General features: G+C 45.3%; 1 protein-coding gene across 5 annotated transcripts in view; it reads right to left on the bottom strand.

The window, feature by feature from the left end:
• Positions 1-12,797, bottom strand: part of Arhgef28 (Rho guanine nucleotide exchange factor 28) — a 297,367-nt gene that overhangs the window by 183,280 nt on the left and 101,290 nt on the right. For 2 of the 5 annotated variants that reach the window (XM_087625793.1, XM_087625783.1), the window contains exon 3: positions 7,715-7,947. The gene's annotated coding sequence lies outside the window, so the exon portion shown is untranslated. 5 annotated transcript variants of the gene reach the window in all.

Genomic DNA, 12,797 nt, shown 5'->3' on the forward strand with positions numbered 1-12,797 from the left:
GTCATAAGGAAGTTAAGACACACCACACATAACCAGTGAGTCTAATGCCTAGTAGCTCAGGACACCAGAGTCAGAAACATGACATGGTGTCTCTCGATTTCCGTTCCGCCTCTGACCTGGTTCTCCTCCTCACAGTTCAGCACACACATTTGTCTTCATGTGATTAAGAAGATGATGAGAGCCAACAGTATTTCACTTCAAACTTCTGTGTGTAACTTAAAGTGTTTCCTTAAAACATGGGCATTGGGAGGGCAGCCTGTGTACAACCACAAGGGTCTGAGTTTCATCCCCAGATACCACATTAAAAAAAAAAAAGCCGAGCAAAATGGTGCTCACTTGCAACCCCAATGCAGGAAGGTAAATTTCTGAAGCTCCATCTGGGAGATGGATCTCCGAAGCTCACTGTCCAGTCAGCCTTGCCTACTTGGAAAGCTCGAAGCCAGTGAGATAGCCCACTCCAAAATGCAAGGTTAATGACATCCTGTGGGATGACACCTTATGATGCACACCTACACTCGCGCACGCACGGGCACACACACACACACACAATTAGAAAGTGTTCTCTTATGTATTTTCTCATTTTATTCTACAGGAATAGCTGTGTGCTACTGCCATGATCCTCACTCATTTCTAAAGGAGAACACTGAAAAGATCAGTCTAGCATCCAGTTGGAACCTTGCCGTGCCTGGCCCCAGCATCCCTTTCTCTTTATCAGCAAATACCCGATCGCTTAGTAACATGCATGTAGCTTTCCACCTAAACCCCTTGCTAAGGGGTTTCTAGTCTTAAAATCCATAGGTACATTCCACTCAACATTTATTTTAGACTCTAAACACGAAGCTTCTCATTCTGAAATCCGAGGGTGGGGGGTGGCACTCCTTTATCTCCCTGAAGGTACACGTGACAGGGGCGTTTATGTAAGGATAATTAGTCAGAGACCCTTAGAAGGCAGCACAAGGGGCTGGGGATTTAGCTCAGTGGTAGAGCGCTTACCTAGGAAGCGCAAGGCCCTGGGTTCAGTCCCCAGCTCCGAAAAAAAAAAGAACCAAAAAAAAAAAAAAAAAAGAAGGCAGCACAAGTACATTATGATCCAAGCAAGTTTAGAGCCACTGAACTAAAGCACGTTTAAAGGCATCTCATTCTTTGCGGTGTAAAATATCAGGGGGTTGGGGATTTAGCTCAGTGGTAGAGCGCTTGCCTAGGAAGCGCAAGGCCCTGGGTTCGGTCCCCAACTCTGAAAAAAAAGAACCAAAAAAAAAAAAAAATATCAGGCTTGTCTAAGCTTAGCCAAATAACAAAATTCATGTCAACACAGACTGACTAAAATGGAATGAGATTATGAGAGTATATTTATTTTTAAAAGGCTGACTTACTTATAGCTCAAAGGACTTACAAAACACAGTTACAGCAGTTGCCTTTGGGGTAGGAATGGTTTCCAGCTCCCGACAGGAGGAAATGGACAGCAATAAGCCAACATTGAGTAGGTAGGGGCTGGGGGAGGGATGAACTGAAGGGTTCTTCTTCGGCACATCAGAGCTGGATAGAACGATGAGGACCAAAGTGACAGACGGTACCCCACGGTGAAACAACATGCTTCAGGAGACCGCCTTAAGTTCCACACGTAACGGAAATATTATTTAAAATGAAACTGAAACTTAAAAAGTGATAATTTATCAATGAAAATAATAACCATAAATTACAGGTGTGTGTTAATATTCAGGAAGCAATCCATTATCCTAACTTGTACACTGAACTCAGCACATCAAAAAGAATGAACACACATGGGCTGGAGAGATGGCTCAGTGGTTAAGAGCACTGTCTGCTCTTCCAGAGGGTCTGAGTTCAATTCCCAGCAACCACATGGTGGCTCACAACCATCTATAATCAGGTCTGGTGCCCTCTTTTGGCCTGCAGGTGCATACATGCAGACAGAAAGCTGTATGATGTATACATAATAAATAAATGTTTAAAAAAAAAAGAATGAACACACACACACACCAAAAGGTCATTACGACTTTCATTATTAATGGACTGATTGGCCATTCCATAATTGAAGTGACCTTTGTTTCTCTAACAGTAAAAGTAAAGACTAACTCAAAGTAGATGTTCCCTGTAAGACCAGAGTGGACCCTGCCCTGAATTTCTCCCCCTGTGGAGCTGCGGATCTAACCCCAGGCCTCATGAATGCTAGATAAATGTTCCATCACATCCCCAGCCTTCAGAAGCAAGCTTTTCAGAGCACCTCAATTCGGTGAATTTCCACAGTATTAACTTAAAGATTACACAATAGCGCAGGACCCGTAGATGCTGAACACAAACACCCGACTCCCACAGCAGATGGGAGTGGGAAACACGCTGGGTTGGCTGTGAGAAAACAGAAATTACAATCCCCACTCCCAGATGGACTTAGCAGCCCATACTTGTAAACCCAACGCTCAGGAGGCTGAGGCAGGGGAATTGCTGTGAATTTAAGGCTCGCCTGTGTTGTACAGTGACCTCAAAGCCAGGTTGAGATACACAGAGAGTCAGAAAGAAAGAAAGAAAGAAAGAAAGAGAGAGAGAGAGAGAGAGAGAGAGAGAGGAAGGAAGGAAGGAAGGAAGGAAGGAAGAAAGGAAGGAAAAAAGGAGGGAGGGAGGGAGACCACCATATCTCTGTATTCTTTTACTATTCCCTTGGTCTCATAATAATCAATGATATTAATGCTGTTTAACAACTGGACACAGGTATCACAGGATGGGGATTTGGTCAGTAATGTTTTATCATGAGTCAGTCTTGAGAGAAACAAGATGTCAATTCTGCCCTGTCCAGAACTGGAGAAACCTAGTAATTCCTCTAGAAAGAGTACAGTCCAGCTTGCCAGACACACCTAGACCACGGACTGTTTCAGTATAAAAACAGATGAAGCCGGCCATGTGTTTAGAGGAAAGTGACAAAGGTGCCAAAGAGACGCAGAAGGCATGTTGTCACAGGAAAACAATTGGAGGAACTTGGGCTGTTTTGTCAGAGAGGAGCAGACTGGTGGGTAAACAGTCACACTGCAAATATCTGAGGGTCTGCCACACCGACAGGGATCTGATGTGTTCTGCAGGCCCATGGGGAGAACCCAGAACAATGGAGGGAAAGGATTGGGATGGAGTTCAGCTCTGTGAGAGTATTGTGTGGACCAGAGATGAACAGAGTAGGGGAATGAACGCTAGCAGAGACAGGGCATGTTTGTGACTGTTGTTATTTTTCTGTTTGGCTTATCCATGCACCACAAGACAATGGCACTAAACCATACCCAGTCCCGAGAGCCAAGAGCCCATACCATCTGCTGCAGAATTATGATGAATTGCCTTCCTGTGAAACACTGAGCACGTTTCATTACAATCTATTCCTCCCGTGCTTTTGGTCTCATGCTTAACTCAGTTATGCTCAGAAGACTGGAGATTTTCAAACTGAAGTCAACAGAACCGTGGTTCTAATGGAAGGATATTGGGAATTTACGAACACACCATTCAAACTTCATCGTGGATGTGCACTTCTAAATCCTTTTCCTTAGAATTAAATCTTAAAGGACTGCCATTTGCTTTTAGTGGATTTTATTAACCAGATTTTACGATCCTGGAGAGGCTCCAAACTGCCAGGCTCAGCCGGGTTGACGCGCGTAATGAATTTAAACTGAAAGACTAAAATCATAACTGTAAATTCTTTCGAGCTTCTTATTTTGAAGTTCCCGACAATGCTCTGGGGAAAATATTTCACCTATAAAAATGTCCATATAATCTCTTTTGGGTCTTTAAGGTCTCTCTGGCTCTAAGCCCAGACCCTCTGCTTGCTGATGGAGGGAAACATTCTATCAAGGACAAAAGTCACCAACAGTCTAATGTTTCCCCCAACCCTTTTTATAATTGGCGTAAACGGCTTGATCGCTAACACACAGCACAGTTACCACGCTACGAGGCTGCACACTTTGGAGTCACTTTCGACCCACACGGACAAGCGACCACATACTTGTAGTTATTTAACATTTGAGGACTGTGGGTCTATGCTGCCAGATGTTCAGGGTGGGTCAGCTGACAACTTCATACACGCCAAGCCTAAACCAAGACACAGAACACAGAGAGTCTAAAATCCTCGTAAACCGATCTGCCCTGGGCGAAGAATAATGCCACAATCATCAAGTGTTCCCGCAGGGGCAGACAAATGTGCTCGACTGAAAGACCCTCCCGAGAGGTATAACAGCAAGGACCTGTGCTTTTTGCCCCTCTCGAGAAGCAGCTGAGCCAGAACAACCCTCTTCTGCCCTCAGCACGCAGGCGCCATGTATACTCACACCACGGAGCAGGCTATTCCTGGGAGCACTGAAGGCCCTACCAAAGCAGTACCAGGCAGGATGAAGAATTTGGCTATTCTGGGGTTGGGGATTTAGCTCAGTGGTAGAACGCTTGCCTAGCAAGCACAAGGCCCTGGGTTCGGTCCCCAGCTTCGAAAAAAAGAAAAGAAAAAAAAAGAATTTGGCTATTCTCAGCAATGGGAGCGTGGATTCGGAAATTACAGAACAAATCTCATTTGGAACGAGTCCGCCAGGGATGGCAGTTTGGAGGTGGGAAGAAGGAAGAGGGAGGATAGCAGAGAGAAAATGGGCCTCTGCTTGGGCACCAACCCATCAGGAACTGCGGGGCAAAGGAGGGATGCACTTCGCAATGTATCTCCTCCTGATAGTAGCAAGTGACGGTACTTTTCCAAAGCCCTCCTGCCCTACTAGTCACACATCTTCACATTGCTAAGTCTGTCTTTCCATGTGCTGGACCTCAGTCAGGGGAAGAGGCCCTGCTGAAGAGCTGGGCCCCACCTGCACAGCTTGTCTTATCCTCCAACCAGCTTGGGCAGGGTGAGCCTGGCTTGGCCATTTAGAGCTGCTTTGAGTCTTGACTTCTGCCCCTTGTCTGGTGCATTCTCCTTCTCCCTGTGGCACTCTTGATCTCCCCACTCCCTCCTTTCTCCCTCCCTCTCCTTCTCTCTCCTCAGGTCAACTGTTTGGGGCTCTAAGCCAGAAAGAAACAGACCTGCTACAGAGATGCCACACCTTGGCATCTCCAGAGGTGTCATGTAGCCAAAGTAAATTAGGGCCCAGCCTTTCTCTGTACCTCAGCACAAGGCGCGGCAGTATGAGAGTAGCAGCTGTAGCCACAGACACGGACAGCTAAAAGAGAAAGGCCAGAGAGTGCAGTTAATCCTGTTAAGTACAATCCTCCCATGTCCTCAGTGAACTGTGGAGACACTGCAGGTAAGTGAATGGCTCAAGGGTCTCGCAAACACCCATTCATATTCAAGGTACACACGGAGACTATGCCAGGAATTTTAGCTAAGACCTGCCTGCCCTCATCAAACTTTTCTAGTGGGGAGGCACAGTCGATAAATAAATAATTGTGCATCTGAGAAGTGCTCCAGAGCTGAGGAAGGGAGGGATGGGTAAGGAGAGAGAGGCTTCAGATAGTAGGGAAGAGGCTCTAAAGCAGTGTTATTTCAACGGAGACCTAGAGAAAGTAAGGCACAGAGCTGCGTGAGTATCCAAGAGCACATGAGGGAGAAAGGCCAGGAAGCCCAAAAGCCCTGAAGCAACAAGAGTTGAGGTGTGTGAGAACCATCAAGGAAGCTTGCTAACACACTCTGAGGGGTAGGCGATAGGGTTCCCGGACAAGCAGAGGCCATCTGAAGCACTTGACCGGTGAGTGCAATTTGGGCAAGAAATTAACAAGATCTGGTGCTGAAAAGATCATTCTGGTTGTTTTGTTGAAAATAAGCCATAGTTGGGGAAGTTTAAACCTGGGGAAGTCAGTATGTCAGTCCAGGCAAGATCTGAGTAGGCACCATTACGGAGCACTGTCACCTCCGGTGATACTCCCTTCTCCAGGATCATAGCAGCTGATCCAGCAGCCACCAGGACAGACAGCAGCACTTTCTAGAGCCAAGCAGGAAGTGGCTGAAGTGATCTGGTGCTAGGGTGGGCCTAGAACATGGGGCTCTCCCTGCCATCTTTAAAGGGAGATAGATGAGTGGACAGAGTAACCCCTCCCTCCAGTGGGTTATGAGGAACGACTTACAGCATCCAGTGATTAAATGGAAGTCTGGGTCAGCATTTTAACTTAAACATGGGAATAGCTTTGAGTGTCCTCTCACTCCAGCTCTGGCTAATGGAGTTGAAACATGATTCAAATTTTCCTAATGTCAACTACAAACAATGGAGAGGCATATACAACCCGAAAATGCTTACAAACCAAACCATTCCAGGACAGGTACCTCTGAAGACACCCACACATCGTCAGGGTCCCTGCTGTACAGACATTACTAAAGTAAACCAGATATAAAGAGTCATTAGATGTGGCTTCAATATCAAATATGAAAAATGTTCAACTTCAATGCAAAGATAATGCATTTGTTATCTGAAGTTGCTTAGTGCTACAAGAAGAGCAATGGTTGTCATGGGAACCATCTGTGCCAGTCTTAATCCTAAAGGGCTATATTCTGTATGCTTCAAATGTATAGCATTCTGGAAAAGCCAAAACTTTGGAAATGGGGAAAGATTAGTGACTTCCAGTGTATAGTGAGCAGGGAAATTTTGAATCAGCAGGTCAATGTATTAATTATTTTGTTTGTTGCTATGCCCAAATTTCAAACTAAAACCAACTTCAGTAAGGAAGGGTTGATTTGGGCTCATTGTCTGAGAGTAGAGTGTATTGTGGTAGGAAAGTTGTGAAAGCAGAAGCTTGAAACAGCTGGTCACATCACACTCGAAAGCATGAAGCAGAGAGAGACGTATGCTGGTACTCCTCTCCCTTTCTCCCTTGTACTCAACCATGGGACAGCACCACCAGCACTAAAGGCCTTCCTTCTTCAGTTAAACCTCTCTGGAAATGCATTCACAGGTACACGTCACAGGTGTCTTCTAGGTGATTCCAAGTCTAGTCTAGTCAGCGATGAGCATTAGCTATCACAGTGGTTTGTAGAGTGATGGTGGATAGGTGTCATTGCACTTTAGCTCAAGCCCAGAAGATGCACAACAGCAAAAGATGGCCCTAATGTACACCGTGGAGTTCAGGTGATTGTTGATGTGGTTCCTTGGGTGTTATACATGTGCCCCTCTGGTGAAGGGTTGGTAATGGGATAAGCCACACATGTGTGGAGGGAGAGAACATTTCGAAAGCTCGGTACCTTCTGCTCGGTTTTGCTAAAAGTCTAAAGTGGTTCTAAAAAGAGTCTTTGAAACAATAAAAATGTTGTCCAATGACTAAAAGCCACTTACTGTTGGGTCAGTCATAGGAGGCTCTCAGAGTTAGGCATGGAGGCTGACGTCAGAGTGGCAAGGTATGTGGGGGTTTAATCAGGAGGGAAAGTATGAATGAGGAGGAAATAAAGATGGGCATTGAAGAAGGCAAATCTATTAGAAGATCAAAAGGAGCCGAAACACAGGAACCAAATGGAAAGAGCTGTAGCACCACCCTGAACTCAGTGACAGTGGGATCAGCAAGAAGCATCCTATCTGGTTACAGCCGGTTACAGTGGGTTACAGCTGGTTACAGAGAGCCCACAATGCTGTTGGTATCACAATAAGCTTGCATCTAACAGTCCCATCCAAATGATGTAACTGGGTAACTGCTCCAAGTCATGGTCTAGGACCCAGGCTCCTGCCATCTTGTGGCTCTGTAGCCTGCAACTTAGTTCCCAATTTACCTTTCCATTTCAGCCAGTTCGAGGGGAAAAAAGTCTGGAACACCATGGATTTTCAGGCTTGAGCATGGCCCCCATCTCTTCCACTCCCTTTCAGGTAGTAAGAATTCAGCACCAAGCTGTGGCTAGGAGGTATTTTAAAAGTGAGTGTCCAGGAAAAGGACAGAAGGTTTGATTGATTACGGGCTCCATGTCTGCCAGAAGCTCTCATCAAATCAGTACGGCCCACAGAACATCTAAGGAAGAGAAGGCATCACATAGCAACCCAAGTATAATCAAACTTGAAGAATATACTTTAAAAGAAAACACACCAAAATAACCTTGAGAACAAAGTCAAAAAATTGGTGACTCCTGCTGGAAATACTGGTTAAGCAGCCTCTTCTCACCTGCAAAGCTTTTAAAAGGTACACTCCCCTCTCCACTCCCCCATCCCTCTCACTCCAAGGGATAAAACTAATCTTGGCAGGGAAGCTACCTCTGAAAGAACAGAAGGTAGCTAGTCACATTGTATCCACAATCAGGAAACAGGGGGCAATGAACGCCTCAATTTATGGGATACTGTGGGTCTTCCCACCTCAATTAACTTAATGTGGAAAATCCCTAATAGACACATCCATTCATTCCTGTTGTGATTATAAATCCTGAGATGTTGACAATCAAACTTAGCCATCACTTTAACTTACCAAAACCCCAACAAGGAGTAAAAGGAAGTTCGTCAGAGCCTACGGCTTTATAACTTACCTATCAGAAAGTAAGACAGTTCCCATCCCATAAACACCCTACTCCTTCTAAACCGAATGTTTAAACAGCAACCTCCTGATCATGTGGTGATCTTCACTATGGGTTTCTTCTGACTGTTCCAGAGGTTCCCAATTAGTTCCTTAAATGGAAATAATCTCATAATACTACACAAGACCCCTTCTCCTTGAAAACATTCTTCTACGACTAAGCTGACACACATCTTCAGGTCACACAGCTTGAATCTGAAACATCTCCTGGAAGAGACCCTCAGATGTTTAACCAGTTTTTTACTCCTTCAAGACTGTAGTTCCCAACCTTCTGCCGACATAAGGAAGGCACACAGAACCCCTTTGAGTCTACGTAAACAAACTCCCAACAATTACAGAAATTTAAGCATTCCTGTTGAAACCCTACAGGCTAAATTTTGTTGAGCACACAGTTGCTAAAAATGGAGACTTCCCTGTCAGGTTTTAAATATCTGTGGATAAGAGATTTAGGTGTTTTCTTGTTTATTTGTTTTGTTTTGTTTTTAAACAAAAGCAGAGAAAGAGAAAAAAAAATCAAAGCACGTCATTGTAAAAAGTACCAGTCTATACAGCTGAGATGCATGGTTTCCATGGTTTTATTAAAGACCTCATATAAAAGAAATGTAAAAGTCTAAACAAGTGACTAATTTAGGAAATCTCAAGGAGAAATCTTTCTTTTTGAATCTAAACCGTTAAATCTTAAACAAACCAACATTTAAGTCTTGTGTAAGTTGGTCCTGTGTCAGACAGAGTGGTAACCCCTGTGAGCGGTATTTTGTGTCCATCATTCATTGCAGCCCAGTGGCTTACTCTTCCCTTCATCTTGCCTCAAAGGCCCCTACAGATGAAGAGTTACAGTGGAATCTGGCAAGGTACAGCCCTCCACCTCCCCTCCTCCCTCCCTCGACAACTGCCCGCCTGTCAATCCCTTTCCCAGGCTTCTTGAGCATCCTCCTAGTGAGGTTGTAGGCATTTTACACCAGTGCTCTGTGTAGACACTGTCTGCCCGAGACAGATGAGTATATAATGGAAAACTGAATTTAAGGCTAAGTCGAGATTTCATGAAGTTATACTTTAAAACAATACAAATAGAAGCTGGAAGGATGGCTCAGTGGTTAAGAGCACCTGCTGCTCTTGCAGAGGACCCAGGTTGCATTCCCGCACCCACATGTTGGCTCACAACCATCTGTAACTCCCTATTCTCTCCTCTGTGGGCACCAAGCATATGCATGGTACACAGACATATACGCAAGCGAATACTTGCACGCATAAAGTAAACATTTTCAAGGATTTAAAAGTAAACACCTATAAACAGAACTGTAAGCCAGAAATACAAAATAGTTTAACAATAATGCTTAATTATTATTATTAAACAATAGTTTAACAAACAATGGTGCTTTGTGTTGGTCCTGGACCTCAGCAAACTAATCTATGGCCAAGATTAGCTATTTATTCATTGGCCAGCACTGGGTACCGACCCACACAATCCACACTGCACTTCGTGCATTTTCTACTCCTCCTGCTGCTACAATGAGGAAAGAGAGACTTGAAGCAAATTAGGTCACAGCTGGGATTCAAATTGAGGCCTATCTCCGTTCCTTACTTACTCCTATTTCAAGATTAAAGCTAGTCTGCGGATAGCTCCTGGGTATTTAAAGTCACCACCACCACCACCACCACCAAAAACAAGATTTCTGAAGAGTCTGGGGCTTTATTCTCTCAAGGTGACAAAAGTAGTCCAAATAATTTGGGAGAAATCGGCTACTTGCTATAATTTGGGTATCTTATCAGGGAAAGGAAATACCCGCCTCTCTAAAGCCAAAAAAAAAAAAAAAAAAAAAAAAAACCACCAGCCCCACCCTCAGAACATGATCAGCCCTTAAATAAATAATAAACTTAACACACTTCACTGAAACAAGCTATGATACCATAAGGAAGAACTGAGAAATAAAGTCTTGTCTGAACACAGGAAGCCTCGAGATTCCCGTGGGATGGGAATTTCGCAGTCTTCATTTGGCAAATTATCCAAATGTAACACTGAGCCAGCACAGGTGAGCATTTCAGCCTGACAGCTTCCTGTGGGGGCAATCGTGCTCCCAAAGCTACAGACTTCCTTCTGTCCAGGGAACACGGTCTTGAAGACAAAGCCAGCACTACCCACAGACAGCATCTTCATGAGCAGGGAGGCACAATGAGCAGGGAGGCACAATGAGCAGGGCAGCCAATGAGCAGGGCAGCACAATGAGCAGGGCAGCACAATGAGCAGGGCAGCACAGATCATCATGCCCTAGCTGGCCACAACCCTCCATCAGACCTCAGCTTCATCATGCTGTCCTTCAAGGTTGACGTCTATTATAATCTCTGTTTGATAAATAAGGAAGCCAAAATAGGCTAAGATATCACCAAGAGAATCTGTCCAAGGCACTACAGCTTGTTAGGAGGCTGAGCCAGGAAGTCTCTGACATCTTGCGCCCAGTTCCTTAGAGAGACTGAGCTACGCAGGCTGGCGCTCTCACACGCTCTTCAAATCCCTGGAAGGATTCACTGGGAGGCCTCCGTCCGGATATAGTGACAGGCATGAGGTGCACCACAGATGTCTGCTATAACCTGATTTTTTTTTTTTTTTTTGCTCATCTTTATTCTCCTTGACTGGGCTGTGAGTTTTAAAGAACCTTCACGTATCAATGTTCGCGTGTCTGTCTTGGGAAAACAACTCCACACACCTGTGGTCAACTATCCCACATCGTCGCCGTTGGTTTTGAACACCGAGGGGGTGGCAGAAAGGACAGCCACAGAAAGCAGCAGGACTGAAGGACATGCTCGAGTCTGGGCGATCCAGCAGCACCATCATCAGATGACCTTGCCAGGGTTCCCCAGGGGACCCTTCCTCTCCACCTGGCCACTGCTGTGCTCAGGACAGGCTACCACACAGTTCTCTGTGGCAGAAAGCGTTCCTTAACACCGTGGCCATCAGCCTCTCAATCGGGTTCACTCTAGGGAGTAAATTCAAGGAGGCCTTTAGTATATTATTTTCCTTACTCTTCCCAATAATTCTGATGTTATAGCTTTTCTAATGTTTTATTGGCCTTATTAAGTCCAGGCTAGTCTGAAATTCACTACATAGCTGAGGCTGCCCTGTACTTCTAATCCTGTCTCCCCCTCCCAAGTGGTAGGATTACAGGAGTGTGTCGTCCACGCGGGTTTGTGCCATGCTGGAGATTAAACCCAGAGCCTTGAGAAAGGGAAGCAAGCTCGTCACCACCCAGCATCACGCACAGTCCCTTGAAATATTGTTAACAAGTTAATCTTCAAAAGTAGGTTCAAGGTCGGCACTATTAAGGCAGAGGCAGGAGGGCACTGAGGCTAGCTAAAGCTATATAGTGAGAAAAGGGAGGGAGGGAGAGGGAAGGGGAGGGGAGGGGGAAGAGGAGGAGAAGAGAAGAGAAGAGAAGAAAAGAGATGTCTATCTAGCTATCATCTGACTTAAGAGAAAAACCAAATTTCAAGCTTGTAAAGCGAAAGAGTCTATCTGAAATCTGTCTAGGCACTGCAAAAAAAAAAAAAAAAAAAAAAAAAAAAAAAAAAAAAAAAGGCTACCAATTGTGATACTGATTTAATCATCCTCTAGCCTGACCGTTTCCTTACTACGCTGGGATAAAACAAAGAGGTAATTATCTTAGAAATGAGAAACCTTTCTGGCAACAAGTGGCACTCTGTGCTGTTCTCAGTGCTGTCTCAGGGAAGGCAGAGAGGTACTTGGCAAACTGCCAGTAGGAGAAGCAGTTTGGGGTTAGGAGGACTGGTTGTGATGAGACAGGATTCAAGGGGAATTCAGCCAGGTCAATACTATGATGGCCGTCACTGATTATCAGAGAGAGTTCTGGGGTCAGGACACCCCAGCAGCATGGCAGGGAAAGGAGGAGGCCCAGCTAACCACTGCTGCTGCAGAAACCTGGAGATACTGAATGTGGAGAGCCCAGGCTGGCTCATCAAACACGATGCAGCTGTCCAGACTGAGCTGTGCCCCTTCAGGACAGCCTATGGTCAGGGAAGGTGGCGGTGGCCTTTCTTCCTGCACTGAGAAAAAGCAGTGTGGCGTTCTGCTCAGTTAGGGGCACCACATGCTAACACTGTTAGGGGATCAATTAGGGGGCGCCGTTCTAATGTTAGGAGAGTATGCATGGTGACAATCCTCCAAGCCACACTTTGAGGCTGGGGTTCCTGCTGGCACAGAGACACTTGCAGGAGTATATGAAAGCTCTTGGCAAACTTTTGAGGGAATCCATCCAGGACAGAGCAGAGAAATCACACAACATCTT

This window comes from Rattus norvegicus, chromosome 2 (assembly GCF_021556685.1).
Source record: "Rattus norvegicus strain SHRSP/BbbUtx chromosome 2, alternate assembly SHRSP_T2T, whole genome shotgun sequence".
Classification (NCBI taxonomy): Eukaryota; Metazoa; Chordata; class Mammalia; order Rodentia; family Muridae; genus Rattus; species Rattus norvegicus.